General features: G+C 28.7%; 1 protein-coding gene across 3 annotated transcripts in view; it reads right to left on the bottom strand.

The window, feature by feature from the left end:
• LOC111690997 (cadherin-99C) overlaps nucleotides 1-20149 on the bottom strand; it is a 199427-nt gene extending 179278 nt beyond the window's left edge. For all 3 annotated transcript variants that reach the window (XM_046948607.1, XM_046948606.1, XM_046948605.1), the window contains exons 1-2: nucleotides 19692-20149; nucleotides 3503-4349 (exon numbers count right to left, since the gene is read on the bottom strand). The gene's annotated coding sequence lies outside the window, so the exon portion shown is untranslated. The remainder of the gene's footprint in view (nucleotides 1-3502; nucleotides 4350-19691) is intronic.
• Between the last annotated feature and the right edge of the window lie 704 nt (nucleotides 20150-20853).

Genomic DNA, 20853 nt, shown 5'->3' with positions numbered 1-20853 from the left:
CCAGGAAAGAACTATTGGACACAGTCGAACTGTTACAACAAATGTAGAGCTAAAGAAGTACTTGCAATTTCGCTTATAAAAAAGTTGTTAAGTAAGTTGTATGGCAGCATGAATACGAACTAGGCACTTCAGTAGAAAAACTTTCGGTCATATAAAAATTTTAGTAGAAACACTTTCCGTTATATAAAATCAAAACATATAGGGAAATGATCGCTAAAACTGGCTACGATCAGCTAACTGAAGAGCAAATGTCATATCACCAATTGTTTCATTGATCATGGGGATCTATTAATGAGAAGATGATCATAAAAGTCTAAAAAAAACTAACATTGAAAAGTAATAAGTTAAAAACCACTAAATTATCCTTTCACTACTTTTTCATTAGAATGTTAACTCATTACTTTCACAAGGTAATGAAACCTCTTTTCACTACCTTTTCATTAGCCTTGGAGCTTCTCTCCGGAATAACCCGAGCTATAAAGAAGAGCAAAGTTCATATTACTGATTATTTCATTGATCATTGATCTTTTCACTACTTTTTCATTAGCATTTGAACTCATTATTTAAACTCGATGATGTCATTATAGGCAACTACATACTACGGAACGACCCAAGTCATACTCGTCCAAAGATGGTCAACACAGCGACAGCCGAAAGCTTTGTTCCCCAGGAAAGAACTATTGGACACAGTCGAACTGTTACAACAAATGTAGAGCTAAAGAAGTACTTGCAATTTCGCTTATAAAAAAGTTGTTAAGTAAGTTGTATGGCAGCATGAATACGAACTAGGCACTTCGGTCTGTTAGTCAAGTGTTCTAGTCACTGTCATTACTTGACTATCTCTAAGTAATGCAAACGATAATTAGTTGACATTGAAAAGTATTTTGTTGAGTAAATCCATGTTATTACCAGGGTTTTATTAATCACAATCCCATTGAGTTGTCCTAAAACGTAAACAATGTTTAATCAATTAGTTTGGAAACATCTGCTATGATCTCGAGCAAATTAAGTTGATGATTCCGTTCTAAAAATATTTAGAGTTTTTAATTTTATTTAGATTTTCTCATTTGTTTATGGCAACCAAGTTTCTTCTCCCTATATAAATTGGTCAATAAAACTATACTCTTTTGAACTGCTTTCTAGAATTTTACTTCCCATCAGGAATGCTGATGATCTAGAGCAAACAATATTTTAGTTTGAGAGGTTTTAAAGTCAAAAATTATTATAAATTTCAGTTAAAAAGTACAAAATGTATAGAAAGTACTTTCATTATTTTCAAATTCTATTATTTTACATTTTTCCGCTTCAATTCATATGATTGACTTAAAAAAAGAAAGTAATTTTAAAGAATACACAAAAACTGCGTCATTCTATACTTCAATAAATTAAAAAGAAATTTAATTATATATTTAAACTTTTTAAAACTTCTCTATAAAAACAAAGTTAGAAAAATACAATTTAAAAAATTTAAATGTTAATTAATTTCTTGTATATCTTTCTATATTAAAAGCTGTCATTAAATATTTATTATTTATGATTTCTATTAAATGGTTTTTATATATATTTTTAGTATTTCTACTAAAAAACCACAAACTGCATAAAAAATCTAAACTTTTATTTTCTAAATAGTATTTAAGTAAAAGATTTATATGTTTAACTACAAACCAGCAAATTTTTGCTTTCAACTTTATTTTTTTTAATTTTTGAAGGCCAACAAGTCAAGTTTAATAAAGTTTTTTTTAAAGAAGTTATTTTATATTTTTTATAACATTAATGCTAAAATGCATTGCCAGCAAATGTTAAACAAATTTGTATGTATAAAAGATTTAAGCTGGAATTTAAACAATCACTCAAAATGTTTGACACTAATGGTAATTTTAAAAACTTCAATTAGGTTTAAATAAGAAAAAATTGTTTTTGTTTTTCTGTCACAATGCAATTAGTGATTATTTTTTATAAGAAATATAAAAATACGAATCCAATAAAATTAACCCATTGTGCAATATCAGTAATCTTTATAAGAACTGAATATTAATTATAGACTCGTCTTTGGAACTGACTATAGACTCGTCTATAGAATAAACTATATACTCGTCTATGAAATAAATCTCGTCTATTGTATAGACTATGGACTCGTCTATATTATACACTGTAGATTCGAGTATAGAATAGACTATAGAAATATACTATAGGCTCTTCTGTAGAATTTACTACAATATATTTAGGTTAGGTTGATAGAAGGATGTATACTACATCAAATCCGAAGATATACACCTAGGCCACAATCGGGTCTGTTGTGAGTTCCTTATCATGAAAAAAAGAGAGAACTGAATGAATTATTTTTTAGTGTTCAGAAACTTTCCTGAACGTAATTCCTAAGAATCTTGCAATCAGTGTTAGTCAGTAATGTTAATTCCGGAATTACATCACTTTCAAGATACTTGGATCTTACTTTGACGAATGCCTGACAGTGGCAAAGAAAGTGCTTTAGAGTTTCATTGTCCTCTCCGCATGCTCTGCATAAATGTGCTCGTAATCCTGTGTGTCCACAGGACTAGAATAGACGGTAGACTCGTCTATAATATAGACCAAAATAGACTGTAGGCTAGTCTAGAAAACACACATTAGATTCGACTATAAAATAGTCCATAAAATAAACTAAAACCTCGTTTACATAATATACTATAGACCCGTCTATAAAAAAGCCCTTAAACTTGTCTATAGAATAGATTATAGATTCATCTAAAAAATAGACTTTAGATTTAAAGAGTAGATTATACAGTCGTAAATGGACGAGTGTATAGCACTCGTCTATAGAAAAGACTATAGACTCGTCTAAAGAGTAGATGATACATTCATCTAAAGAGTAACTTGTACACTCGTCTATAGAATATACTATAGACTCATCTAAAGAGTAGATTATACACTCGTCAATAGAATATACTATATGATACACTCGTCTAAAAAGTGGATTATACAATCGTCTATAGAATAGACTTTATACTGGGGTATATACGCTCAACAATAAACTCGTCTAAAGAATAAAGTATAAACACGTCTATATGAATACTACTCGTAGAATTGTGTATGGATACGCCTATAGACACGCATACAGCATGGACTATAGATTCGTGCACAGATAGTAGACTAGACTATATACTATTCCATAGAATAGACTGTCGGCTATGTAATAGACTAAAGACTCAGCTATAGAATAGACTATTCTTGTTTACACAATCACATTAATCAACAGAATTGAATAGAATTTACTCTTCTGTATAGTAAACTGTAAACTCTGTAGAATAAGCTATGTGTTGGCACGATTAAATGTTTACCTATATATTTTCGCAGCACTGTAAGCCACAAAAACAAAGTGCAATTTGTTAACTAATATTAAGTTTATGTTTATAATTATTTAGCTAAATGCCATAATAAAATTTTAAGTATAATTAATTCAAAGAAGAAAACCAAAATAAAAGAAACATTAACAAAATTTACTTACATTTTCTATTGTTGCTATTAATAAAGTTGTTTTGGTCAAGTTGTTGTCACCTTCCATATACTACAATAAGCAACCGACAGATGGGGGTCTTTTAAATAATCCACAAATTTACGAGCGAAAGATTTAAATTTACACAAATTTAATTTTCAATGACAAATTAAATTAAACCGTATTTAAAATGTAATTTTTGAAACGATTTAAAAAAATACATTTGTAAGCTTTGATATGACACAATATTTAAACAAATTTTTCTTTAAGATTATTTCACTTTTTTTTTGTATTTGAAAATAAATGAAGATGATCTCAGTATTACTAGGGTTAAATTTAATTTTAATAAAATTTTTTTATCTTTTTTTTGATAATATTTCAAACACGTAATCAGCCTTAAACAGACATTTATTTATTAATTTATTTTATTTTTTTTTCTTCACTCAGATATTTTAATAATAAATTTGTTAGATTTTTTTATATTTTGTTTTATTTAAATAAAGCCCCTTGTTTTAATTCTAAATTATAAACACGTTTCACTTTAAAACAATTTAAACATTTTAGTTGTTGTTTTGTGCATTTAACAGATACTTCACTCACAATTTTAACACAAAAATATTGTATGGAATGGTATTCTTATTTTTTTAGAATACAAAATGATTATCTTTTCTTTTTACTTTTTTTTTATTTTTTGGTTATAACATTTTTTGTTTATTTATTTTTTCTAATTTCTTATATAAAAATATAAGATTAAGGAGTGTTATTTAACCGCTTTTAAGTGTTTTTATTTCTGTTGCTGCTTTTAGTTTTTTTTGTTCAACACACGTTCCTTTTGATTTCTTTTGTGAAGAGTTTTGATCTGTAAATAGAAAAAAAAGAATAAAATATAAACTTGTGTATTAGATTAAGAAATTTTGATAATAATTAGTATATATGAGGGTTAAAAAAAATTATATTTTAGAGAGAATCACAATGGAAACAAAAGAATAACAAAAAAAGTGTTTTACGAAAAGATATAAGATGAAATATTTAGACGGGTTTTTGACATGTTTATTTAAGTCTGTTAGAAACAAAACAAAACTTAAGTAATCATATTTCTTATTGTTTATGAAGACAATCGTATAAAGACATTAACAAAAATAACAAGGAATATGAATTGGACTTCCGATAGAATTTCTGTAGTGATGTTATATTCGATTGTTAATGTTTAAAATTTTCAGGAATGATAGATAATCGATAAACGAAAACAAAATTTGATAATGCGATAAAATCGATTACTCAGTTTTCAAGTTATTCGCTATTGACAGATGTGCCCCTATGGCGCACAGTGGTATAGGAAAAAAAAAGAGGGAAATAATTCGGTAACTTCTAAACGGTTAATCCGATTTTAATGAAATTTGGTATGCACAAAGAGGAGGTGTTGTCGAGTTTAGGTTTTGAATTTGGACCTTATAGGCCAACCAGGGGCCCGGCGGGGGGTCCTCAAATTAGGACACCTCGGCTATGTTAAATTTTTAAAACGATCCTATTTCTTGATTTGAGTTCCGATTTAAAAAAAATTTCGTATATAGAATCTCCTCATCGAGCACTATAAAAAATGTCGTCATAGCAGTAAATTATCTCTTATAGTTTAGGAGATATTCGCATTTGAAAATTAAAATTTTAAAATTTTTACCGTTCTTACTTTAGTTTTTTGATAATAGCGGGTCCAAATATTCCCGATTTTCGCCATTTCTTTTTTTATTCGCTTAACAACAAGTTTATAAATCAAGCAGTGAAAGAATTATGTAAAAATCATGACTGAGTCCAAAGTTATAGGCATTTTAATTTAAAAAATTAAAAAAAGGCGATTTTTTGCCATTTTTTGGGGAAAAAAGTATCTTTTTCTTTTTAAGTTATCTAAAAAGTTTCTAAGAAGATGTATATAGAATTTATACTTTTTGAAAAGCTGACTTTACATAAAATACGATAAATGAAACAAAACATAAAAATTTTTGATACCGAGGGGACCAGATCCATCCAAAAAAACCCTATTTTTTATATAAAATTCAATTTTGAGCAAAAATTCTCAAATCGCATAGTCGATATCAAATTATAGTGACCTGTTTTATATGACCCAATATGTTCTTAATCATTTTGGAACGGGTTTCGATAACCCCGCCCCTGGTATGGATATAATAGGCAAAAAACCAAAAAATCTCATTTTTGGGATTTTTTAAAACTTTTTTGGGAATTCCGCGATTTCTAATAGGAAAATTCGATTTTTTTATTTAATTTTAGATTTTGAGTAAAAAAATCTACCTAACTGTAAAATTTCATCAAAAAATATTCATAAATAAAATTTTTATTGCAATTTGAAAAATTTGTATCTTCGCAAAAACTGAATAAAAAACATTTTTTAATTTTTTTAAAAAAAAGTATTCCGCGAATTTTTTAATTTTCAAAAATTATATACAGTTTTGAAAAATAGACAAAATTACCTTTCCATTGATATATAACATGCCTACCTAATGTTTTTTAAGTGACAAATTAATTTGGGAAAACTCAACATCTTTTAGAAAATTTACCTAGCACTATTACCCCCTCATTTTATATTTTCATCCATAACGTTAACTCTTAAATTTGTTACATATATTAAAAATTTTTCAGGTATTATTTTTTAAACTGTAATGATTTTTATTGAGGAAAAATTCATTACATAAGGATACGTTAGACATATTAGGTAGAATATCATAACCCTTTAAAAAATAATTTAATTTAAGTACCTGTAATTAATATATAAGACAGGTTTATATCTGTTTGTAATTATTTGTAATTTTCTAACCATGGCGATCGTACTAAAAAAAATGATTTGTGCTCCAATTTAATTGAACACTCTTCAGCTCCTTTTCAAGATAAAGTGAACTTCTTATTGAAATATATTGAAACTGCACATAAAAATAAAGTGGATAAAACTGATATATGTAAAATTGAAAATTTTATAAAATCAGTTGATATAAAACTGAAGAGTGTTCGGTATTCCATTGCTAAATTTCGATCGAAATTTTCTGATTGGCTGGATGAATGTGTAGAAGTTGCTATTTGCGTATCAACTGTTGGTGCTCCCTGTAAGCAGTATGAGGATTTGAGCTCAAAATCTAAGAGGAAAAGGTTATCAACTTCACTAGAAACCTTATCTAACGAAGAAGTTTCGGACACTTTTAAAGCAATGTTAAGAAAAGAAAAACAGCCTTTGGATGCCATAAAAATTGCAAATATTCTTCCAACCGCATCACCAAGACGACTGAAAAGAATTGTAAAGAGTATACCCACACCATCATCTGATACAACGTTCACTGAGGAAGAAGCTATTGCGCTTATGTTGCAGCTGGGATTAAGTCGTGATAACTACATAACGTTAAGAAAGGCGCTATCTGAAAAAGGAGTGGATGTTTTACCATCATATGACAAAATAAATGAAAAGAAGAAAAGCATTATACCACCTCCTATTGAAATAACTGATCGGAAGGCTGTTATTGGACTCTGCGCTCTACTCGAAAATACTGCTTTAAGGATTGCTTCTGACTTTTCTTCAGACCAACTAAAAAAAATAAATTCTTGTGATCTTCAACTCATTTGTAAGTGGGGATGTGATGGATTATCAGCACTCTCGGAATATAAAAAAATCAACACAAGTGAATCATCTTCCGAGTATAAAAGTGTATTTATGGCATCGCTAGTTCCATTAAGAATTCGAAAGTATGCTGACAGCGATTCTCCATCAACCAGTTTCGATGATATTTGGAAGAATTCGACTCCAGGATCCAAAGCTTTTTGTAGGCCAATAAGCTTTGAGTATATAAAGGAATCCAAAACAACAATGCAAGATTTGATAAATCGTATTGAAACAGAAATTAAAAACTTGGAACCTATAACAATCGAAATAGAAAATTATTCGTTTAACATGTCCTATGATTTAAAACTTACAATGATTGATGGGAAAGTTGGAAATGCCATTACAGGAACATCATCTACTTGGTACTGCTACATATGTGGTGATAAAAAATCAGAATTTTCGAATATTTCCAAGCAAAGATCAATAAATGAGGAAACATTACAGTTTGGAATATCCCCCCTACATGCTCGCATACGATTTCTGGAACATTTTCTACATTTAGCATATGATTTAAAGTACAGAAGCATACCGGAAAATGCAAACAAAAGTGCAAATAACAATAAGGAGTTAATGGAAATGAGAGCCAGTGAGAAACGAAGAATTCAAGAGGAATTTAAAAAGCGGATGGGATTAAATATTGATAAACCACTCACAGGATATGGAAGCACAAACGATGGTAATACCGCTAGACGTTTTTTTAAACATTTTGAAACTACTTCCGAAATAACCGGAATTAGTATGGATTTACTGCAAAAGGTCAATATTATTCTAATGGCGATAAATAGCAAGCATAAAGTGAACGCAACAAAATTTGGAGAGTATTCTACAAAAGTTTCTAAATTACTTTTGGAATTATATCCCTGGAAAGAAATGACACCTACAGTTCACAAGATATTATGTCATGGAAAGGTCATCATTGAACATAATATTCTGCCTTTAGGAGAGCTTACAGAAGAACCCCAAGAATCGAGGAATAGAGACTTTAAGCATATTCATCAGTTTAGCTCAAGGAAGTTTTCTAGGCAGTCTCAAAATGAAGATATTTTTAATAATCTGATTCTATCTTCTGATCCTGTTTTATCTACTATAAGGAAACGTTGGATTTGCTACAAAACGTTAGCATTTGAAAATATTCATGAATTTAAAGATTTACTTTATCTTTTAGATATGGACTACTGTGATACCGATTATTTTACAAAATTATATTAATTTATAAAAAAAATAAATAAAGACTATTTTTATATAAAATAAATACTTGTTAATTTTTTTAGGGATAAAGAATAAAAGATTAATCGTAAAAAGTGGCTGTAAAAATTCATAAAAATTTAGGTAGTAAAACATGCCTAACAAATGTATGGATGAAAATAATAGTACTAGGTAAATTCTCTAAAAGATGTTGAGTTTTCCCTAATTAATTTGTCACTTAAAAAACATTAGGTAGGCATGTTATATATCAATGGAAAGGTAATTTTGTCTATTTTTCAAAACTGTATATAATTTTTGAAAAATAAAAAAAAAAAATTTTAAAAAAAATTAAAAAATGTTTTTTATTCAGTTTTTGCGAAGATACAAATTTTTCAAATTGCAATAAAAATTTTATTTATGAATATTTTTTGATGAAATTTTACAGTTAGGTAGATTTTTTTACTCAAAATCCAAAATTAAATAAAAATTTCGAATTTTCTTATTAGAAATCCCGGAATTCCCAAAAAAGTTTTAAAAAATCCCAAAAATGGGATTTTTGGTTTTTTGCCTATTATATCCATACCAGGGGCGGGGTTATCGAAACCCGTTCCAAAATGATTAAGAACATATTGGGTCATATAAAACAGGTCACTATAATTTGATATCGACTATGCGATTTGAGAATTTTTGCTCAAAATTGAATTTTATATAAAAAATAGGGTTTTTTTTTGGATGGATCTGGTCCCCTCGGTATCAAAAATTTTTAGGTTTTGTTTCATTTATCGTATTTTATGTAAAGTCAGCTTTTCAAAAAGTATAAATTCTATATACATCTTCTTAGGAACTTTTTAGATAACTTAAAAAGAAAAAGATACTTTTTTCCCCAAAAAATGGCAAAAAATCGCCTTTTTTTTAATTTTTTAAATTAAAATGCCTATAACTTTGGACTCAGTCATGATTTTTACATAATTCTTTCATTGCTTGATATAAAAGAAATGGCGAAAATCGGGAATATTTGGACCCGCTATTATCAAAAAACTAAAGTAAGAACGGTAAAAATTTTAAAATTTTAATTTTCAAATGCGAATATCTCCTAAACTATAAGAGATAATTTACTGCTATGACGACATTTTTTATAGTGCTCGATGAGGAGATTCTATATACGAAATTTTTTTTAAATCGGAACTCAAATGAAGAAATAGGATCGTTTTAAAAATTTAACATAGCCGAGGTGTCCTAATTTGAGGACCCCCGCCGGGCCCCTGGTTGGCCTATAAGGTCCAAATTCAAAACCTAAACTCGACAACACCTCCTCTTTGTGCATACCAAATTTCATTAAAATCGGATTAACCGTTTAGAAGTTACCGAATTATTTCCCTCTTTTTTTTTTCCTATACCACTGTGTGGCGTATGATACCCCTTCTACCCTATACGTTTTTTCATGCGATTTACAACGACTGTGTTTTCTAATTACTTGTAACAGTTTGCGATAAGTACTTGACATCAGTGACATCACTGTAATGACTTAAAATGCTATTGTGTAATTAAATTGCAATATTTTATCCCTTAAATGGTAATGAATATTTTTGCTGGGTATGTTTACACTAACAGTTAGAACCACACCCACCATTTTATGTTAAAGATAATAACTTTAAAAACTGAATAAAGTCTAATAAGATCAAAATATTTTAAATAAGTATCGCAGTTATAATAACGACATGCCTTCTTTAGTGCATTTAAAAAATGTTATATTTTAAAATATAACTATTTGAAAACCATGCCCACAACCAAAAATTTCGCACACTTTTCACACGTACAACAAAATAGGGATAAAGTATACTTTTAAAAATGTTAAAAGTGGGCGTGGAAATTATAAATATTTAAGTTATATAGCTTAAGCTTATTGCTATTTTTAATGAAAACTTGATAGTGATTAAAAGAGTTTTGATTAAATAAAGTGGAAGTAACCATGACATTACCGCCCACTTTTATTGCATGATTATTACTAATTATATGGAAAGTATATGTTTTGCATTCAAAATAATATAATATTTAATTAATAAATGATAAAAATGTTCTTTTCAGATGATTGTGCTAATAACTCTAAAATGTTCGGGAACGCAAACTGTCGCAAAATTAAGCATTTGACATTCATTTTATTAAGCACATTGCCATGTATAAATGTATAGAATAGTAGGAAGTGTGTTAGTTTTATCATTCCCGAGGTCAAGAGATCGATTCCCCAAGACTTTGATTTGCATTAAATGCCTACAATTAACCCTAAAAAAAGTTTATATTTTAATAGTTTCACTCTCAAATTTTTGAAGTTGACCATTAATCATTTTAGAAAATGTAGTATAGTACTTGTTATATTTAGTTTCATTTTTTTGCCAAATCTGATCAAGGTTTTTCTTTTTACAATTCAATAGTAAAAAAAACATTTTTAATGATACAAATGCAGCACACATTAACTGTAACAAACTCCTTTTAGCCATAACGAAAACAAAAATTTATTTTCATCGCGATTTCTGGGATATTTTTTTTTCGGTTGCAATAAAAACTACACAAAAATATTTTAAACAATGCGATTTTTTTATTGGAAAAAAATATATATGTATGCTATTATTAACAGAAAAAATGTAGATCACATTTAAAAGCACAAAAATAAAAATATTTGGTGTATTTTTTTGGGTACTTATGAGTGTTTGGAGTAGAGTAAACTAAGTATTTCAATAACTATTATTTTTAGTGGGTTTTATGAGTTTTTTTTGTTAAGCGAATTTTCATCATGATGTTTATATTTCTGTTGACCTCTTTTATTCAGTTAAAACAGTGAAAGATATTGCGTTATTCTTCCCCCCAAAATTGTAGTGAAAAAAATAACAGCTAAACAAAGAAAAACGCCGTTAAGCACTTGGCGGTAAAAGTGCAGTTAAACTAAAAAAAAAAACAATGTCTTTTTGCGTTTATTTGCTTGTAGTTGGTGGATGGAATTCTATTCGCGAGAAGGTATTATGGACTTGTTTTTGTACTTGTAACGTATTGGTTTAACATTTGGAATTATATTTCAATTCAAAAATTAGATTTCATATTACTCCATAAAACTGTTATAGCTTGCGTTTCTGCAGCATTATTAATAAAAATTGGCACAAATTCCATTTAAATGTCTAGATGTTGTAAATATTTAATCATATTGAACCCAATTCCCGATGTGTAGTAGAATTTAAAAACTTTTTACGATCATAAACGATATTTAAAGACGAAAATAATCTTCCGAGAATTTTTGATACTTGTGATAAAATTCATAACAAAATATTATTACTAAAATCTGAGAGGTTCGACTTACTATAGGACCTCAACCTGATAGATAAGGTGAAAATTTAATCATAATGTACCCTAGTCTCGATATATACTTAGTAGCTTTTAACAAACGATTTTTACGATCATAACCGATTTACAAAGAAAAAAATTAATCTTCCAAAAATTATCGAAAAATCCGATCAAATTCACAACAAAACAATTTAGTTAAATTGTCAGAGGTTCGATCCACTATTGGACCTAAACCTAATAAAGATGTTTATTTTTTAACAAAAGCTGAACTAAAAATATGGGTGAGAGAAAACCATAAGGCCTTTTGAAAAAAATGAAACAGTGGGTAGAACCACGAAGATCCTATGGGGTGACCCTGATGAGAGCAAGACGAAAAATCTTCTTAAAATGAGCAAGTCTGAAGTTAGTATGAACATACGTATTCTGAGTGGACACACAGGATTTCGAACACATCTATGCAAAATTGGACATGCGGATTCAGACGAATGTAGAGCATGTGGAGAGGACAGTAAAACTCTGGAGCACTTTCTTTATCACTGCCAGGCATTCGTCGAATTTAGATCCAAGTATCTTGGAAGTGATGTTATTCCGGAAATAACATTCCTGGCTAACACTGATTGAAAGATTCTTAGGAATTACGTTCAGGAAACTAAGTTTCTGAACACTGAAAAATAATTCATTCAGTGATTTTTTTCATGATAAGGAGCTTACAACAGGACCGATTGTGGCCTAGGTGTATTTCTTCGGATTTGGTGTAGTATACATCCTCCTATCAACCTAACCTAATGAAGATGGTGAAAATTGAATCCCTAGTATGGATATAAAGTTCCCTTTAGCAAACGACATTTACAATCAGAACTAATTTACAAAAAAGTAAAAGTAAGAAAATATCTGATATTTATAGATAAATCGGAACAAATTAATATTAAAACAATTTGTTAATACTGGGAGGTCCGATCCCCTATAGGACCTTAACGATCTAAAAGTATATTTAAAACTCAACAGGAATAGAATTTTTACTCCTGGGCCTTAGGTGTCATGAATAGGAGCTAATGGTTTATAAATGAGTTAACAAGATCGTGTTTAGGGAGGAGCAATGACCTATATTTTGATATGTTTCAAACGGAAAAAATTTAATCCGTTAGCAATAGGTCACGCTATTATTAGGAAATATATTGTGACTTTTTCTATAAATGTATAAATTATGAAAACCATTTCAAAAGTGGCCTCCTTTAGGGCTCATCTTCAGATGATTATTGATATAGCGCAAAACATAGTCGTTAAAGTTTATTTCTTACTCATTTTCCTTAAAGTTTTATTAAATTTTTTTATTTCTTTTAGCACTTTTTGCACAATGAAAAAAAAAACCTAAAAAATAAGGTAAAAATTGTTTGGTTTTGAAAATTGAATGTGCCGGATGACTGCCAGCCAAGCTGCCTGGCTGACACTCACTCACAGTTAACACAATTGTTGGTTGTTGGTTTGTTTTGTTGTTAAATAAATGAGGTCAATTGCATGCGCCGGCAACGATGACGACGACGACAACGACTACGACGCCGCACATAAAATCCTAAAAACGTCAATGTTTATTGTAAAACTATACATGGTGTATGGTGCAGTAGTGCATTCATTACTTTGTGGTGCATGATGGTGTTGTATGCCACACAAAACATTTAAGAAGCACCTAAAGGTAAAGTTGTTTTTATTTTTGTTGTTGTTGTTGGCTTTTCTTTTTCTTTCTTCTTCTTCTTATTAATTTAATAGTCAAAAGTCTGCTTTGTAGTAATGATAATAAAGACGGCTTTAGATGATTATGAGATTGATGATGAAGTTACTAGTGGTGATTTTGGTGGTAAATTGTATGGTAGTATTTGTAAATTGTTTATTTTGTTTCAATTATATTTCAATGACTGTTTATATCAAACGTAAGTATGTAAGTAAGTAAAAGTTGCCTGATTAAATATTTTTGGCCATTTTACAGTTAAGAGACCATAAACTAACAAAAGCTCATAAAAAATTTACTCTAAAACTTTTATATGCCCCTTTAAAAGAAAACTCCAATTTCTATTGATGATCTTCGTTGGTACATATGTACATGTTTCTATCTGTCTGTCTGTCTGTCTAATTTCAATAAGACTTCAAGTATGTTTTAGAAAAAAGTCGTAAAATAAAAAAAAACACAATTTTACTGACGTTTTTCACTTAAAATGTTTATCAAGATTTTGTGTACAACTAGTCAGAGGATTAGCCTGATTTTTGTTCCACAATTTCAGTTTATGAATATTCACTCTGCTAACAACTCTTATAGCCAATGAAGATTAAATAATAGAAACCGAAAAAAGTAGAAAAACCCAAAAATACCTTTCACTTTAATGTTTTTCAATTTCAGCATTTTTTTCGTTTCATTTACGTTTTTTTTTATTGCAAATGTTTTATTTGAATACTACAACATGTTGCGAGTGAGTATGTCTCCCGTTAGCTTCATGTATGAATATTGAGGGAGTTTTGCTATGGAAATAATTATTTTATTAGACTTTTTTGTTTGTTGTTTAGTTTAAACAACATTTTGATTGTTTTATTTGGACAAATGTTTGGCCTTTTTTCCGCATGTCATTGTTTAATTAGTTAATTATTTTAATGGCAAGTTTAATTCGAAATTTGAAAAAAAAACGTTTAATGTTTAGAAATGTTTTTTTTTTTTTCTTTTTCTTTAGTTCAAATTAGGAAGTGTTTTTTGGTATTTCCTTAAGAGATACGAGAGGTTAAGTAATTAAAATAGGAAAATGGTAATAAAATCAAAAATTCATTCACAAATGTTATTCAAATTTGTTTCACTGTAATTCTGAAGAATTGCGCCTGTTGTACGAAACTTTAGCAGTGTGTCTCGTGGAAAATGCACACACCACCTGCTGCCTAATACACTCGGTCGAATCGCTTAACAAACACAGGTACTTTTTTAACCCTTTCATGCACAAAACTAAACCACTGGACTTTTTATGGTTTTGACTTCACCACACACTTTATTTTGACGTATATAGATAATTTTTGATGAAAAATAGAAAAAGTTTTTTCGAAGGATATCGCAGGATATTATTCTTTTGACATCTAGTGACATCAAATAATATAGCTGTGAACTCAAAATAACGCTTTAAATAGAGACAACATTAAAACAAGTACGAATGTATAGTCGGACATTGTCGACTATATGATACCCTACACCAGTCAGTATATTAAAAAAGTGGATAATTTTAAAAAATAGAGCATTTAATTTGTTCTTTAACCGTATTGTGGAATATTTTTACGTATTATTGACAAAAAAAAAGAGATTTTCTATAAGAGGGCTCATAGGGGAGTAAGGGTTAATATCGGCCTATCCTTATAAATTATGGTAGAGGAATTCACATCTACCTCAATGTTATTTATGTAGAATTTATTCGTTTTATTAGAAATTATAAGTGAATTTTGACCTTTAAGACATTTTCTGAAGGGAAGTTTGTATGGGGGCTAGGGTCAAATGAGGCCCAATCACTACAATAATTAGTAGTGTCATTTATCGTTCTATAAAACTAAGTTATGCAAATTTTTGTTGACATAATAGTACATTTAACGTTATTATGAGCCTAAAGGCCCGATTCGGATGATATGGTTGTACTGGGACTAGGCGAAATATTGAACAGATTTCAACCATTTTTAATATGCTTCGTCCCAAATTATTTTGAATATTGCGACCTGTAGCGTGCGCACAATGTTTACATGGACACACAGACTAGGGCTGGGCGAAATAATGGACCGATTTCAACCATTTTCAATAGCGCTCGTCATTGAACCACTATAGTGGGGAGGGTATTATACGTTTGTGCTGATGTTTGTAACATTCAAAAATATTGGTCCAATACCCACCTTAAAGTATTCCGATCGATTCAGAATCATTTTTTGAGTCGATTAAGACATGTCCGTCCGTCTGTCCGGCTGGCTGTCCATGTAAACCTTGTGCGCAAGGTACAGGCCGCAATTTTTAAGATAATTTGATGAAATTTGGATCAAGCATGTTTTTTGGCACAGGAACGAAGTCTATTGAAAATAGTTGAAATCGGTCCATTATTTCATCTAGCCCCCATACAACCGTACCTCCCGATTTGAACTTTTTATTCCATAATTACGTCAAATATTCTATTATCTCTCTGAAAATTGGCACAAATAGGTTTTACATAAGTATAAATGACGCTGCAGATTTTCGTAAGGATCGGCCCTTATTTGACCCAAGCCCCCATACAAACCCCTCTTCAAAAAATGTCTTAAACGCCTAAAATTGACTTGTAGCCATTTGTATTGCAATGAAACCCAACAAAACTAACTGTTATTTAAAAATATATCCTTTCCCAAATTTCCCGAGGATCGGCCCATATATGACCTATATAAACCCTCATTTAGAAATTTTAGTTTTTTATCAATAAATTGCTTAAATATTTTGGAATAATATTCAATATAAAAGTTTCTTTTTAAAAAGTAAAAATTTTAAAAATATACTCATGGTGTAGGGTATTACATGGTCGGCCATGCCCGACTATACTTTACTACTTGTTTTTGGTTAAAAACAATAACGCATAAAGTAGAAGAGGTAGATGCCTAAAATTTTTCTCAAATATTATATATCAAGTTATTTAGTCTGTCTAGAAGTTGAACTGATTAGCATACAATTCGCCCTACAAAGAAAATATTTTGCACAAATTTCTTGTTCCTGCATTCAAATCAAAACTCTTATAGAAAATTAATTATTTTCCCAAATTATCTAACTGAGTAATCATTAAGGTTCCTCTGGGCTTGTGCTGATACATATAACGAATAGCAATATTGGTCATATACCCATCGCTTGTAGACCTTGTAATCAAAGTACATTGTGCAATTTTGTAGATAATTCAATGATATTTTGCACATGATCTTCTATTGTAATAGAGACGAAACCTATTGAAAATGGGTAACATCGGTCCAATATTTGACATAGCCCCATACAACTGAACTCCTCGAATAGGAATTTTATGATCATTAATTACAACCATTTTCTATATTAGCCGATGATTTTTTTCGAAAATAGGATCTTATTTGACACTAGCACCCTTCGAACTTAAATATGCACACTTTTATTCAAGAAAAAATGGCTAATGTCTAACTGTTACAAGTTCATAATAATTCAATATGGTTCAATAAAATATTGCAAAATTTTACCTTTCACAGTTTATGGGTAAAGATTGTACGATTTATTAATTGAGTAATCTTTAAGATAAATTATTTTAATAATTTTATTTTTCGGACAAAACCGCATTATGGAATGCATTTTCGGACCCGCTACGGCTCCTCATCAGCAATTTTCTTGTGCCATATGCTAAGTTACTTGTAAATATCATCTATTTAACTCAAAAGTTTAAAAGAAATTGAATATGGGAATTGTAACAAAGTTCTTATTCAAATTTCATTCGAATTCAATAAAAATTTGGAGTTATATATTATAATATATAGACTAACATATTCTGGAAATAATTTCTTTAAAACGCGTTACAGTTAAGACATTTTATAATATGCTTAACATATTCATAATAGAAGTTTCGAAAAAACCTTAAATGAGTAAATATAAATGTACAATATTTCCAAATATAATTTCGTATCCAAATAGTTTGGAAAATTTAAAATATCTTTATCATTTTTGAACGAGTTTTATGTTTTTTACATCATTTTGTCACGATAATCGTGTGTAAATTATTTTAAAATAATTGTTTCAAAACAGAAAAAACTAATTTTACTTAAAGTAGATACAAATGCATTTTCAATTTTGTGTTAATACGTAGAACAATACTAGATTTTCCTTTGCAAACTATATATTCCCTTATACAAACTTAGGTTAGTCTAAATTAAACAGATATAACTTAATTACCACAAGACTGACAAAATTTAAGCAAAAACGTCTTGTGAAAATCTGTTTTAAACGTTTTAAACAAATTTATAATTTTGTGATAAAGCTTTTTTCATAATCACAACTGTGTCATAGACATTTCACTGGTAAACATGAATGGATTTATTAAGAGTACAGTCTAGTTCCTAGTATCAGATAGTAAACGAATTTAGGAAGGGAATCCATTCTCAGTTATATATAAATTCTCAACAAAAGGGAGTTTATAAGCAGATTAATTTCTTTGGTAGTAATTAACCGAAAACCAATATGTGCTTCTTACTTGATTTTCGTATTTTTGCTAACTTGCTGTTTAATCAGAGTATTCTACACATTTTCTAATTGAGAGTAATTTAAGGAGTTTTGAAAAGGTATATGCATTTAAATCGCTTAAAGGATTGTAACTTTAAGTTTTTACTATAAATTTAATAAATTTATTTTTATTTAAATCAATCTGTAGATGTGTTATCTTTAAGACAAATTTAGGCTTTTCTAAATCTAAATCTGAATATCTTCATCGTGACATATCGTGTCCTGAAATTTGTAAAAACGTAATTTTTAACCTTTTTGTTTATAAAATCTTTTATGTCATTTGAATGTTCATTTTCAACTACAAAATAAAGCCCTAAGATCTGACATATCTTTTTTCATTTTTGAGATATCTTCACATAATTCAAGAATTATGATTTTCGATATTCAAGCCATTTTTATATTTCGGAGGGTATTTGTGATTTATAAATATTCTTTATGACGATCAAACACATTTAATCCTCTACTATTCGAAGATGTTTCAATTGACTTAAAATCACTTTATGATTCGACGATATCTGTCCATCCATCAACTTCAGCGCATAATATCTTGGAAACTACAGCAGATTTTTTTTTAACTAATCCGAAAAGTATTTTCATAAGAAAAAATGTGAATGTGCAAAAAAAAACACTTTTTGTCAATTTGTTGTTATATCAAGCTTTAGATGAAAATATCTCGAATAAGATAGAAGAGTTGTCTGATGTTAAGGGTTTATTTTAAAGTTGACAGACAGTCTGTAGACTTTTATAATTAAAATTTAATTCTTTTTTTCAAATTTTAGCACACGATATCTCAAACCTTAGAAGTCATGCAGAAAATCTAAGGTCAGGTTCGGTTTCAGTTCGGCTCAATCCATTTGAAAGTTATACTTTTGTTTGGGTCAAAAATGTGCAGGACTGTGTAATCAGTTTTTTATAAACTCAGTACCACTACTTATATTAAATTTTTCTTAAATTTTCATTTTTTAATTTAAAAAATTTTATTTAATCCAACAAAATTTGAAGACAACTTTTTTTAATTAAATCCTTAAAGTGTTGTCAATTTCTTTAAAAGCACAAGTTTCAAAATCCATTATAAGAAACATATTTGTTGATGATTTATTTATATTTTCACACTAACTATCTAATTATTGGCCCATTGTTATGGCTTAAATTTATTTATTGATTTTTTTTTAATTAATTTTTCACAGCATGTGTTTCATGTTTATTTTAAAAATATTTTTATGTTAAATTTATTTTAACAAATTACTAAAACTTTTGTAATGCACTTTCTTCATTAAAAAAAAACAAAATTTACTAGATGCCTTTATTGCAAATCAATGCAATTAAATATTACATGTTTAAGTATGTTTTTTTTTTTCCAAAAATTTGCATAAAATTAAAAAACATGCAATTTGTTTTCACTGATTACAGGTATGTATATTGTTTAACATTTCATTAATGCAAACTGTTATAATGAAAATGTGTTCGTTCTCTTTTCAAATGAAAACTTTATGGGTTGTTTGTTTAATGATACATAATTTCAAATCTTTTGTTATTTGTTTTAGTTACATGAAGGGTTTTTGTTAAAATTCACAATGTTATTTTTTTGATTTTTCTTTAAAATATTAGATTTTTTTTACATATTTATAAACATTTTTTAATTTAGATTTTTTTTTAAATATTTTTTAGAAATTATTTAATTATGGAAAAATAATACTTAATTCAGGCCGAAGCAATTTTTTTAAATTTATATTTGTGTTTGTTGCATAATTTATTTCTTTTATATATTTTTAACTCACTTTTTAATTGAGAATTATTTTTGCTTTTTCTTGCAGCGTTGATATCAAAAAAACACCTGTTGTTCTATAATCCACAAAAAAGTCAACAAAGTGTTTTGATATTTTTATATTATAATCAAATTTTGTTATTAAATTAAAACTGCGCATGATCAGTAGTTTTGAAAACGAAAAAACACACACACTGTTTATTAATTTAAATACACTCACAAAAATATGCAACAAATTTTGCAAAATTCAATATGGTCATTTAATTAAACTCTCTGTTCAATTAGCAAAGAAACCGCTATAATGCCAATAAACAATTGTCATTTTTTTCTTAAACAAAAAACTAAACCGTCGGTAAACGTTTCTAACGTAGAAATACTGCGGCAACACGTTAAAACGTCTCAATAGTTCGCTCTAAACTGAAGTTAAGCCACAACAGAGAAACAAGTGGGAGCCACAAATTAACACAACACTAGACTCTTACCAACTAACACTGCATGTTATGGCAAAGGCAGTTAGTTGTACACAAACAACAATCACACAGCAAAAACAAAAACAAAAAAACAAAAACATGGTTTATAAAGAAGAAATAAAAGATGAAAAAGACAAAAAGTAAACAACTCGAACAAAATCAATAAGGAGACGAAAACCGGTTTTAATTCAACTTTAATTTTTGTTTATTATTACATTTGCAGGTGTAATAATGAGACAACAAAAGGTGAATAGTGTTAAAAAGAGAGTAAGATCTTAAGAAAATAACAGCAAACGGTTAAACTGTTAGTTAACATGGCAAAAGATTTAATGAAACGGTTAACAGAGGTTTAACTGCTAACCCACTAACAGAGCATAAATCTGAGCAGAGAGTAGATTTCTAAATGAAAAATGTAAACAATTGGAATGTTTGTAAACAAACCAGTTTTAAATATTTTTGTAAGTGTGCGTGTGTGTTATAAAATATCACAGCTTTGTTTGTAATAACCAGAGAATGATTGGGAGTACAGAAAAATTAAATTTAGTTATTGGAGCATATTTTAATCAAGAACCGAGAGAGAGAGAGATACAGAAAACATTTAATATAACCGTATTTTTTGTTGTTACATGATTCTTTTGTTGTAACAAGAGTTGTTGTATACAAAAGTATTAAATAACTAAACCAAGAAAAATACAGAGAAAAAAT

The sequence above is a fragment of the Lucilia cuprina genome, chromosome 4 (assembly GCF_022045245.1).
Source record: "Lucilia cuprina isolate Lc7/37 chromosome 4, ASM2204524v1, whole genome shotgun sequence".
NCBI classification, from domain to species: domain Eukaryota; kingdom Metazoa; phylum Arthropoda; class Insecta; order Diptera; family Calliphoridae; genus Lucilia; species Lucilia cuprina.
Note: the sequence above shows the minus strand (reverse complement) of the source record. Positions and strands in the feature narration are given on the sequence as shown.